Below are 11,692 nucleotides of genomic sequence, written 5' to 3'. Positions count from 1 at the left end.
ACAGTGGTGTGGGTCTAGATGATTAGGTTATCTGATTTGCCCTTGAGGAGAGTTAGATTAGGCCAGGCAGGGCCATAAGCAGAAGCGTGACCCTGGAGGTGGAAACAGCTTTGGGGAACAAGGGTACAGAGTTTCCCAGAGCAGCTGGGATATATTTGATAGAGGGGAAGAGCAAATATACCTTAGGAATATATATCTGCAGTTGAGCCTCAGAAGCTAAATCTTCATTAAGTCTGAGGAACAAGGAATGATCCCAAATGGACAATGTCTAGAATCAGAAGCAGTTAAATGCAGAACAGAGATAATAGTACAGGATTTCTAGCTACAGTGCTAGGTTCCCTGGAGCTCCTTCTCCTCAATGGGAGGTAGAGGGAGGGGGGGGAAATGTATGGCTGCATAATTAAACATATTTTTTGCGTAGTAAGATAAAAATAACAAAATTTACTGTTGCAACCATTTTAAAATATATAGTAGTTCAGTGGCATCAGGTACATTCAGATTGTAGTGCAACATCACCACTATCTTTTTCATCGTCCCAAACCAGAGCTCTGTACCCACTAAACAACTTCCCATTCCCCCCCTCGCTCCAGACCTGTAACCACTGCTCTACTTTCTGTTTCTAAGAATTGTATCTCATGTATGTGGAATTGACAATATCTGAACTTTAATGTCATTTATAAAATATAAATTTTTAATGTCCCCTCCCAGTTTCTAAGGACTATGTTGTCAGATGTGCCCCAGCCATGTCTTTACAAGGTCTGCAAATAATTCAGCCACCAGCCATTATCCACCAATAGTTCTGACTCGACACTTGATGGAGATGTGTGCATTCAAGAGTAGAGTGTCCATTTGCTCCATTATTTCTGCCGGTGCTGCCAATTTGCCTCCCCCATCTCCCAGCCTTGATCACCATGACCAGAGCTAGTATTATTTAATCACACCACAGATAGCCCTTTTCATTATTTACAGTTTGTGCTGAGATCACCTGGTAACAGCATCTACTTCAGACTCCCTCATCAATCTGATTTGTGTCTCTAATAAGATGGATATGCCCTCTCACTGCTCACCGTCACCCCACTGTCACTTCAAGTCAGTTCTCTGATTTTCTACCACCAGACCTCTGTCTTCCTCCTAGGATCAGAGCCTACTTATTCATTCCCTCTTTGCTCAAGGTATCAACCACCTATCACTCTAGGGTCTCCTTTTTTACCATTTCTCCTAGAAGGACTAAGAATCTTCATGCAAGTCAGACCCCTGGCAGGTGCTATAACATCCCAAGACTATCAGGGTAAAATGTAATTGAGTCTCACCATGACCCTTGTGGCTCATAAATTTTATTTTTGAAAGATGACAGAGGAGCAAAGTGGAAGCAGTACATTCATGACTAGACACTGTGAGAGGGCCTTGCTGAAAATCTCTTGCCAGCCACATAAGGCAAAAACTATCACCCACCTAGGGTTCACCTGAAAGTGAATACTTAGAAGGAAGAAAGCACATGGACTTTGGCAAAAATCAGGGTTCGAATTCTGACTCCTGCAGAGTGGGTGATTTGGGAAAGTGATTTAATCTGACAAAGTTGCAATTTCCTCATTTGAAACACTGGAATAATATAGTTGCTAACACATAGGGTATATCAGTTTGCATTAGTATTGGCTGTGAGCAAGAAACATGCTATAAATGGTTTAAAATGACATAGTTCATTTTTCACTCACAGCAAAGTGCTGAGGTAGAAAATCCAGAGCTGCTCTCCTCTATCCTCAGGTGCCCAGGCTCATCTCACTGCCCCTCATTCTCAGGCATGGGCCTCCCCGTTATGGTCCAAGCTGGTGACCAGAGGAGCATCCATTGCATCCAGGAAGCAGGATGGAGGACAGGAGGATGAAGAAGAGACAAAGGGCATGTCTTCTGAGGAAAACTGAAGCTGCCATACACCCCTTCTGCTTGTATCACTGGTAAGAATGTAGTCGCATGGTCACACCTGATAGCAAGGGAGGCTGGGACGCTCTAGGCAGCCTTGTGCACAGCTAAGAACTGGGAACCTTGTTACTACAGAAGTGGGGTAAGATGGATTTGAGAGGACATTTTGAGATTTTTGAGTTATACAAGTTCATTATTGTAAGGATTAAAGTGGTCCATCAATAAATGTTGGGTATTCTTTGAATATTCTTTCCTGATGGATGACTAAGTAACTCAGGGCAGCAGAGATTAAGCATGCTCTTAAAATGAAGAGAAGATCTGGACTTCGTTGTACTTGTTGTCTTTGTTAAATGGTGACTCACTCAGACATTGTAGCTTATGAGATGCTGACTTTAGATTTTCGAAGTTGTTATCTCCTTTAATTTAAATAAGTGATACTTTAATGGGACTCTGCTTGCTTTGAGAGTATCATATTGACTCACTGTGAGCCAATCAGTGACAAGTGCAGTAGAGTCTCAGAATGGAGGATATTAATATCCTAATCATATATATAGTCCCTACAAGTAATGATTCTCAAAAGATCTGTGTACCTCTCCTTACCCCATTCATCATCAGCGTGAGAGCTTCCTTTTCTGTAGCAACTTCCGCTGTCTAGGGCTTGATCAGCACCATCTCCAACAGGAATCTGACTTCCCCTCTTCATCAGCATACATTCTGTCTACAGTGCAGATAAGTGTCTGAGGGAAACTTGCCTCTTCTCTATCTCAATAACCCCTGCATCACTCACTACCTGAAGTGACCATTTTGTTCTAGAGAGCACCACCTCTACCAAAGTTCCTGAGGCACATTCAGTGAATAACCAAGACACTGGAAGAACTGCTCAATCAACTGAGGACAACTATGACAAATGTCCCAGAATCACAGGGCTGTAGGGTTAGATTCCAGTCTAGACATTCAAAAGGCTAAAATGACCCTCAGGAGGTTATGTTAGTGCTATACTCCATCTTTTTCCTTTTGCGATATTACATTGCATCCCAATATGGAAAAGTGATAACAGCAGAACTGGTCTGATTGAAGGTGGGCAGGACGCCCATTCTGCTTGCCTCTTACCAAGTACCTTCACTCCTGTGTGAGGAGTTCCTGGATGACTCTGTGGAACTCTAAGGCTAGTTCCACAAATCTCAGTGTGATCATCCATATTCTGCTCCATTTGTCTTATTTTAAGAGCTGGTCTGGTGACAGAAACATGATTTCTTTAGAGATGTACAAGATGATAATATTTTGTCTTGTAATATTAAAATGTTCCCTTCCTAAAAAAAAAAAAAGAGAGAGAGAGCTGATCTGGTAAAAGGTAATGAATAAAAGTTTTGGAATCAGATAGTCTAGATAGTACACATTGAGACCTTAATAGCTATGTGATTTTTAGGCCACAATTTTCCCATTTGTAAAATGGAGGTAATAAAAGTTTCTTTCCTTCATGGTAATGAAAATTAAAGTGAGTATACGAATACAAAGTTCCTGGCACAGAACAGTTTTGCAATAAATGTTAGCTCCCTTCCTTCTAATCCTTCTCCTAATACACCTTTAACATTTGTGTAACACCTTTTTACCACCACACTGATCACTGTGTATGTATATAAGTGTGTCTTTATACATGTGTCTAAAAAAGTACAGGTCACCTCTAGGTAGATTTAGGAACTGGCAGTTAATGATTTTGTAGACTGTGTAAACTGCCTCAGGCATTAATCGAGTTAATGAAAGTACTATCAGATAAGGCTTTGACATAAATGAACAGACAGACTTCTTGTGTTTGAAAATACTCATCAAAGAAAAATTGAACCTATCAACCCAGCTATCGTAACAAGGAATCTAAAGATTGTTGAAGAAATAAAGACTAGCTTCTCCTACCCACCTGTTTGGGCAGAGCAGTCAGATCACCCTCATACTCAGTGTAAGGCATCATGGGTCACTTTATTTAAAGGGCCAATTGGGTCAAACAGAGACCAATTCCTCAGAAAGTGATTCTTAGACACCATGGCTCAAGCCCAATATCTGAGGGAGTGCACTGGTTTCTGTCCTAATTCTAGAATGAGAGAATAGTTCACAATGAATAATGGTTGTTAAAGGCAGAAGATTGGCCCCCAAACATCCACAGCCTAACTGCTGGAATATATGAATATGTGGTGCTTTCTGGCAAGGGAGAATGTCTTGTAATATTAGAATTACGGCAAGGGTTGAAAATGGAATTAAGGTTGCCAACTAGCTGCCCTTCATATAAGGAGGTTATAATGCATTATTCAGGTGGGCCCAATGTAAACACACAGGGGTTCTTAAATGTGGAATGAGAAGCAGAAGAGCCAGTAAATAACACAAGAAGGAAATGTGATGATAGGTTTGGGTGACTTGATGTGGTTTTAAAGACAGAAGGAAGCCATGAGCCAAGAAATACAGGAGATCCCTAGAAGCCATAAAAAATAAGGAACCAATAGTTCCCACCAAAGCCTCTACAAAGGAACACAGCTCTGCAGATATCTTGATTTTGGTCCAATGAGACCTGCTTTGGTCTTCTGACCTCCAAAACTATAACATTACACAAGTAAACGATGAGTTGTTAGACCAGCATTGGAAAACTAACACAATGCATGAGGGGCAAACACTGGAATAATATTCGGGCAGTGGTGGGGGAGGGGGTATGCATTTAGTGAGAATCTAAACATCCCAGAAACTGGGAGGGGGGGTTAAACCAAATGTGTTAAGGTTTACAGTAACTTAATAGCAGTCCAGTTTATTGGTTCATTTCTCGGTTAAGTTGATGATGACCCCTTCTTACCCACAGGGCTGCAGAGTCAGGGCAGAAATGGAAGCAAACTTTCCCAAAGTAAGTCTTTCATGCTTTTCCTAGTTAATCACCCTATAATCTTGGGAACTAACGGTCTCCAGAGCCCCCATTATAGTCTCTACTGGGGAATCCTGCAGGCTTCTTGACACATACACTATCAGGACTGCTTCCTAGACACATACTCACATGACCCTACCAGTACCTGTCTTCATCTCAGTCCATGTTGCTTTCATTCTCAGAGATAAGAAGAAAAGGAAATACCTCATCATGTGCAAGTAAATACCACAAGACGATCATATTACTAATGACAACCGTAAAAGCCATTTGAGTTTCCTACGCATACATCATAAAAACTTTATAGACCTCATTTCTTTTACCCATCATGAATCCATCAGATACATACATTTACCTTATATGTAAGGCATCTGACAGAACTAAATAAGTGAAAGAACTGAAATCCAGAGTGATTTAAAAAAAGCTGCCCTAAATCACAGAGTCAGTAAGAGGTAACCCAACACCATCTGACTCTAAAGCCCACGTCTTATGTACTTTGTCACCACGTCCTGCTGCCTAAAGTATTGCACTCATTCTACAGATCTAGCTGCGGGTTAGGAAGCTCAGGTTTCTTGTAGTTTTCCCAACACAGGGCAGAGATTTTGACTGAAAAATTACTTCCAATAATAACTAACATGGTTCAGAAACCTCACAAGATTTAATCTAATCTGGGCCACCCCCATGGTGCAGCGGTTGAGCGCTGGGCTGTGAAGCTGCCCGCAGCCTCTGTGGCGCCAGTTCGATCCCTGGCCACCGGGCGAGGGTCCCACATGGTGCATAGACCTCTCCTGCCGCCCGCTGCTCCCCTCAGCAGTGTACTTCATCAGTCTGCCTGTTCTGTTCCCTGCTCTGGCTCTGGTGAATTCTCTCACCCTCCCGCGCTTCTAACTGTACCCAGTGCTTGCATAAATAAATAAATAAATCTTTAAAAAAAAAAAAGATCTAATCTAATCTGACTCCCATGCTATATTAACTCCAAAGCAACATTCCCCCCGTAGGCTCCCATGAATCTTTTCCTAGTCTCACCTTGCACGCCCTCATCCCTATTTTCTCTAAGATCCCATCTGCTGTGCTTGATAGAAGAGAGAAAAAGGGGAAAGGAGTCTGGGTTGAGGAAAAGGAGCTGGAATAGGCAGATAAAGGGTGAGAGGACTGACCCCATATGTGAGAATGAGCAGCACTGGGGCCCAGCAGGTCTAGAAACTGAAGGTTGGAGACCTTTAGTTCAGAGTCAAAACTAGCTCCCAGCTCAAGCAGTGTCCCTCATGCCTCCTCGCTCTAACGACTCCACTCTATTCCTGGTTGAGATTTCCAGATCCAATTTACCACCATAAAGATGTAAATCATGGGAAGCGAGAACATAAAGAGAAAAGAAGCTAAGCAATCCAACAGGATGTTGCTCCAGTTCAGCTTATATTTATAATCTCTTGAGTATTTCCTCTGAAAACTCTATCCCCTAACATGCTGGTCCTACTTTGTGCCTTTCATGTTTCCTTTCTGTCACTGGTCTACATCAGAGTTATTTCTCCTTGGGGAAGATTCGTGTCAAGCTAGGTCCTCAGGCATTCATTCAACAAACTTCACTGAGTACCAACTCTAAGCCCTTGTTTTAGGGGTAGACCATTCAAAGTTGAGAAGGAAAGGAATCTTTCAAGAGCAAAGTTTTATACAAAAGAATCCAGAAAAATCTTTCCAAAGCAGAGTTAGCTAGATACTCAGAGCTACCACAAAGGTCAAGGATTTGAAACAGACTGATTTGCTTAAACTCTGAAGTTCCTGAAAGCCAGCAACTGAGATACTTCAAGTGTTTGCCTAATCTTAGGACGCAGGTGATCATGTAAAGAAGATAAATGTTTCATCTTAGATGCCAATTCTGACTAACAGTTTTGTGTTGAGAAAGATTGTGAAACTCCATCTAGGCTTAAGCACAAAAAGGAGCTATAATAGATTATCAATACCTGCCACATATATTTAAGCGCTGAGTGATGGCAAATGTGTTACACATCTCTATCCCAGCCTTCACATAGCTGGTGTTCCATCTTTCAAAGTTGCTTCATACCTGTTCATTTCCCACACTAGTGCTGGTGAAGTTGTAGTGAAGGCAGCATTATGCAGTAGAAGGAATACTGGAAGCTAAGCAGCAGCATTTTCTTTCTTTTCTGGAAGGAAGGAAAGAGCACAGGCATCCAGAATTAAAGAGGTATGACTTTGGAGCTGGACACTCCACTTTCTACAGATTGCCTGATCCTGGAGCTGTTACAGCTGATTCTTGTCTTTCATGATAGTTATGTTCTATAAAGTCTCTGTGCATGCTGAATAAGCATATACTAAACTATTACTCCTAAGGGAAATATAAAGTTAAATTCCTGGAACCCCTAATCACAACATTTTTGTCAACCATCAATACTTAAAACTCATTGTTTGTGTTTCTGTTTAAATGCACTTTATTTAATATTTGTTATTGACTCATTAACATTAATCTCATAGTCCCAAGCTTGCATGCCTGAACAAAATATATCTAACACATATATTTTCTCTGTAAGCACAGCCTGCTGTGCTTAGGAACACTAGACAGTCCTTCAACATTGTATTTGGAAGCCATTTATTTTTTATTTTATTTTTTTACTTTAACATTTATCTTTTTAAATTTTTTTAGATAATATTTGCTTTCCCCCACCCCCTCAGATTGAGTCCCCATAGAATTTCCTTCCCCAAGGCACCCATGTACCATCACCACAGTCCCCTGTGCTCCTCCCTTCCTCCCTCTGATCCCTCTCCCTCTGCCTCCCCTGCAGGATGTCTCTGGTTTATAATTGTCTGTTTTTGCTTTATTGTGTTTTGTACTGTTATTATTTTTTGCACTGATGTCTTATTTGGTTCTTAGGGGCCATTTTAAATAGCAAAATCACCAACAAGCAGCACAAAAATGTGCAAAACATGTGGCACTAAAAAGACTGCAAAAGGGAAACTTGTTTACAGTATCAGAGCTGAAACAAGAAGGCAGAGCATTGCTTACCTCAGCTGGGAACGTGCATATTGACAACTCAAGTGTTTCACCACTCTGCTCATGTCTTCAAAATGACCTTGAGAACTCTAAGAGTATTGATTTGTGGTTATGAATAAGTTTTTGTGAGTTTGCAAATCTGCAAATACAGAATCTGTAACTAATGAGGATGGACAGTCTTTCCCCTTTAGGAGTCTCATCAGTGACCTCCTTCATACTACAGGTGAAATGAGAGAAGTTACGCAAAATGCCTTGGGTGGTTCCAGTTTGTTCTTCTTCACACTAACCATTTATATTTTCCACCTTTTGTACCTTGTCTGCCATGCTCCATCCTGAAAGATAAGTAGATAGCAAGAAACTTCCAGTCAAATGTACCATCTTTATCCCCAATGCATAAAAATGCTCACTCCAATACAAATAGAAAAGGAGCTGCTCTGCACAGAAACAGATGGCAATCTTCAGGGGCATTAAAGTGCAGGGGTCAGCACAGTCAGGCCCCTCTGGGATGGGACTGAAACAGGAAGATTAGAAACAGCTCCATCTCTCACGTGGCTGCATCATCTGCCATCCAGGCTTCTCTCCGAGCGTCTGCTACACTTTTCTGCTTTTCTCAGCAGACTGGTTTCCTCTGCTTTCTCTGGCTTCCTTGCACCCTCCTAATTTTGGCTCCTGTGTGATTGCGGCATCCACAGTACTGATTCCATCTGAACTCAGCGCTGATGCACACCTGTAGACACCGCCTGCTAGCACCATTCTCCTGCTCCGTCACACAGGAGCTCGCTCCACCTTGGCTCCAGGGTGGACCTTGCATCCCAGCCTGGCCATTGACTCTCTCTCCTAAGAATCTAATGTTTTCTTGGCTATCTTCTATCACTTGTCATTACTCTGAGTGTCTTTTTGCTGTCTAGTGGCTTTTGTTTGCTCAGGGTTCTTGTTTATTCATGGTTTCTGCTTACTCAGAAAGTCTGAATACTGCTTTCTTTCTGTCTTAGTTTCTGCTCTTGCTGATGGGGTTTTTCTTTTTTTGTCTCTCCAGTTCTGTTTCTTGAAAGAAAAAAATCATTGACAGAGTTAATTATCATTTATTTGGACAAAATTCTCATGCTAGGACACCCTGTAGTCTAATGCCCAGCCTACTGATTACCTATGCCTACCACTGTCTGACGAACTGTGGGCAGGGTAGTAAATGGAGGAGGTATATGGCATTGGAGGTGGATGCCTATGTTTAAAGATTTATATCAAGGCAGTTGTCCAGATGCTTCACTTTTTTCTGACACCCCAAGTCCAACTGATAAAGAAACCCTACTAGTTCTATTCTCAAAACTTTAGAAAGTAATCCCTACTCACCATTCCTAAGCTACTCTGCCCCCAAGTTACACGGCCTCCCCTTGCACTACTGCAGGAGACTGCTACTAACACATAGCCTGGTCCCAGAGAAGCAGTCAGAGTTATTCTTTGAATACCTAAATTAGGTCATGTTGTTCCTTTGTTTTACACTCAGTGCCTTCCCATTTCACTGTGAACAAGAATCAAAAGTTTAGCCCCATTTTGCTCAGACCTCATCTTTACCACTTTCCCATTGCTCACTCTACCGGCCTTCTTGCTTTTCCTCAGATATTTCAGGCATGCTCTCACCACCAGGCCTTTGCCCTAGCTGCCTCATCACACATCTTACAGATCCTGGCTTGATGAATTGCTTTTGATCTTTACTCAAATCTTACTTTTTCCAGAAGGTCTGGCTAACTTACTCAATACTGCAACTGTAGTATTATATGCAGTACAATAACTACTGTAGTATTTAATATAATTCTCCACCAATCTATTCTCTCTTACCCCAAAGCACTTCTGTTTCTGTACTTACCACTTCCTAACATACTATATGAATTATGCTTATTATTTATTGCATGTCTCCCTCTGCTAGAATGTAAGCTCCACAAAGATAAGCATCTTTATCTACTGTGTCCCCTGTTATATATGAAGGATGTCACACACCATAAATATTTGCTGAATTAAATTCCTTAGTAGGGAGGTATCAACCTGGCAGATACACTAAGACTTTCCTAGGCAATATAAAATATCTCTTTCAGGGAAATGTATAGCACTAAGTGTACATCTTAGGGTAAAAAAGTCTCAGATCAATAATCTAAGCTCCCAATCAAGAAACTAGAAAAAGAAAAATAAACCCAAAGCCAAAGGAAATAAAGAATAGAAGTCAATGAAATTGAAAAGAATACTAAAAATAATTCTACCCATGTAAATTTTACAACTTAGATGAAACGGACCAATTCCTTGAAAAACACTAACAGAACTTACCCAATATGAAATAGATCATTTGAAAAGTACTAAAACTATTAAGGAAATTCTGACACATACCTAATAGAATGGCTAAAATAAAAAATAACACAAAATACTGGCAAGGATGCAGCAAAACCAAATCATGTACACATTGCTGGTGGGACTATAAAATGGTACAGACACTGGATAACTGACAATTTCTTTAAAACTAAACATGCAGCAGATCCTCTTTCTGCCCATTTGTATCTGTACAAACATTCTTTTCTTTTCCTTTTTATAATAAGCCTGCCCTTTGGATATAAAAACAAACAACAAAAAAAAAACTGAACATGCAATCCCCATACAACCCAGAAATTGCAATCCTGGGCATTTATCCCAGAGAAATGAAGACAGGTCTGTATGTGAATGTTCATAGTGATTTTATTTGTAATTGCCAAAAGCTGGAAACTCAGACGTACTTCAGTGGGTGACAGTTAAATAAATCAAGGTCGTCCGTTCAATAAAGAGAGAGACCAAAAAAGAGAGAGAACACATTATTGATCATGCAAACCGGGACCAATTGCCAGAGAATATGCTGAAGGAAAAAAAAAAGTCAAAAATATCTACATGTTGTATGATTCCATTTATAAAACATTCTTGAAATAACAAAATTATTGTTATTGATGAACAAATAGGTGCCTGCCTGAGGTTGATGGGGGCAGGGGACAGTGAGGAGAACAGAGGGAAACACTGGGGATCCTTGTGATGGAAATGTCCTGTATCAATGTTAATATCCTGGTTATCATACTAGACTAGAGTTTTGCAAGATGTTACCAGTGGGGGAAACTGGGTTTATTAGTCAGGGTTCTCCAGAGAAACAGAGCCAACTGGATCTGTAGACCTTAAGGTAGCTATAAGAGATTTATTGGGCCTCCCTGGTGGCGCAAGGGGTCAAGCACCGCACTATGAAGCAATCCTCAGCCTCTGCAACACAACTTCAATCCCTGGCCAGCCAGGGAGCAACCCACATGGCGAGGCAGACCTCTCCTGTCTCCCCACTGCTCCCCTCAGCAGTGTATTTCAGTCAGTCTGCCTGTTCTGCTCCCCACTCTGTCTCTGGTGAATCTTCTCACCCCCTGCATCTCTGGCGTATACCCCAGCTCTTGTATGCATAAATAAATAAATATATTTTAAGAAAAGAGATTTATTATAGGCATTGGCTCATGTGATTATGGAGGCAGAGAAGTTCCATAATCTGTCATCTGCAAGCTATAAAAACAAAAAAACCCTGTGATGTAGTTTGGTTCAAGTTCAAAGGTTTGAGAAACAAGGGCTGATGGTGTTGCATTGGACAACGCCACACTGATAAAGAAATGGGAGACATGGAGCAGGCTACCTAATGCAGAATGCTGCTGAAGAGCAAGATCCTGGCCCTTTTTTATTGATCCTGTAACAGGGTGGTCCCCAGGAAAGGGAGAGGTTCCAGGTTTCCTGAAAAGGAGGGTGGAGCTGAGCTGGGAGAAGAAGAAGCTGCAGAGGAGACGGAGAAGGAAGGAAGAAGGATGGAGCCAGAAGGAGACCTGGAGGAGGCACATGGAGCAAAG

At 41.4% G+C, this 11,692-nt stretch overlaps 1 long non-coding RNA gene across 2 annotated transcripts in view; it reads right to left on the bottom strand.

Annotated features, from left to right (window-relative positions):
- Window positions 1-1,328: 1,328 nt before the first annotated feature.
- The window catches only part of LOC119255492 (uncharacterized), a 48,616-nt gene continuing 38,252 nt past the window's right edge, over window positions 1,329-11,692 (bottom strand). Inside the window, exons 4-7 of one of the 2 annotated variants that reach the window (XR_005127481.2) lie at window positions 7,827-8,858; window positions 6,870-6,969; window positions 3,830-4,000; window positions 1,329-3,227 (exon numbers count right to left, since the gene is read on the bottom strand). This is a non-coding gene — a long non-coding RNA (uncharacterized LOC119255492). The remainder of the gene's footprint in view (window positions 3,228-3,829; window positions 4,001-6,869; window positions 6,970-7,826; window positions 8,859-11,692) is intronic. The other variant, XR_008553479.1, reaches the window with a different exon arrangement.

This window comes from Talpa occidentalis, unplaced genomic scaffold (assembly GCF_014898055.3).
Source record: "Talpa occidentalis isolate TD23 unplaced genomic scaffold, MPIMG_talOcc4v2.1 talOcc4.3, whole genome shotgun sequence".
NCBI classification, from domain to species: domain Eukaryota; kingdom Metazoa; phylum Chordata; class Mammalia; order Eulipotyphla; family Talpidae; genus Talpa; species Talpa occidentalis.
Note: the sequence above shows the minus strand (reverse complement) of the source record. Positions and strands in the feature narration are given on the sequence as shown.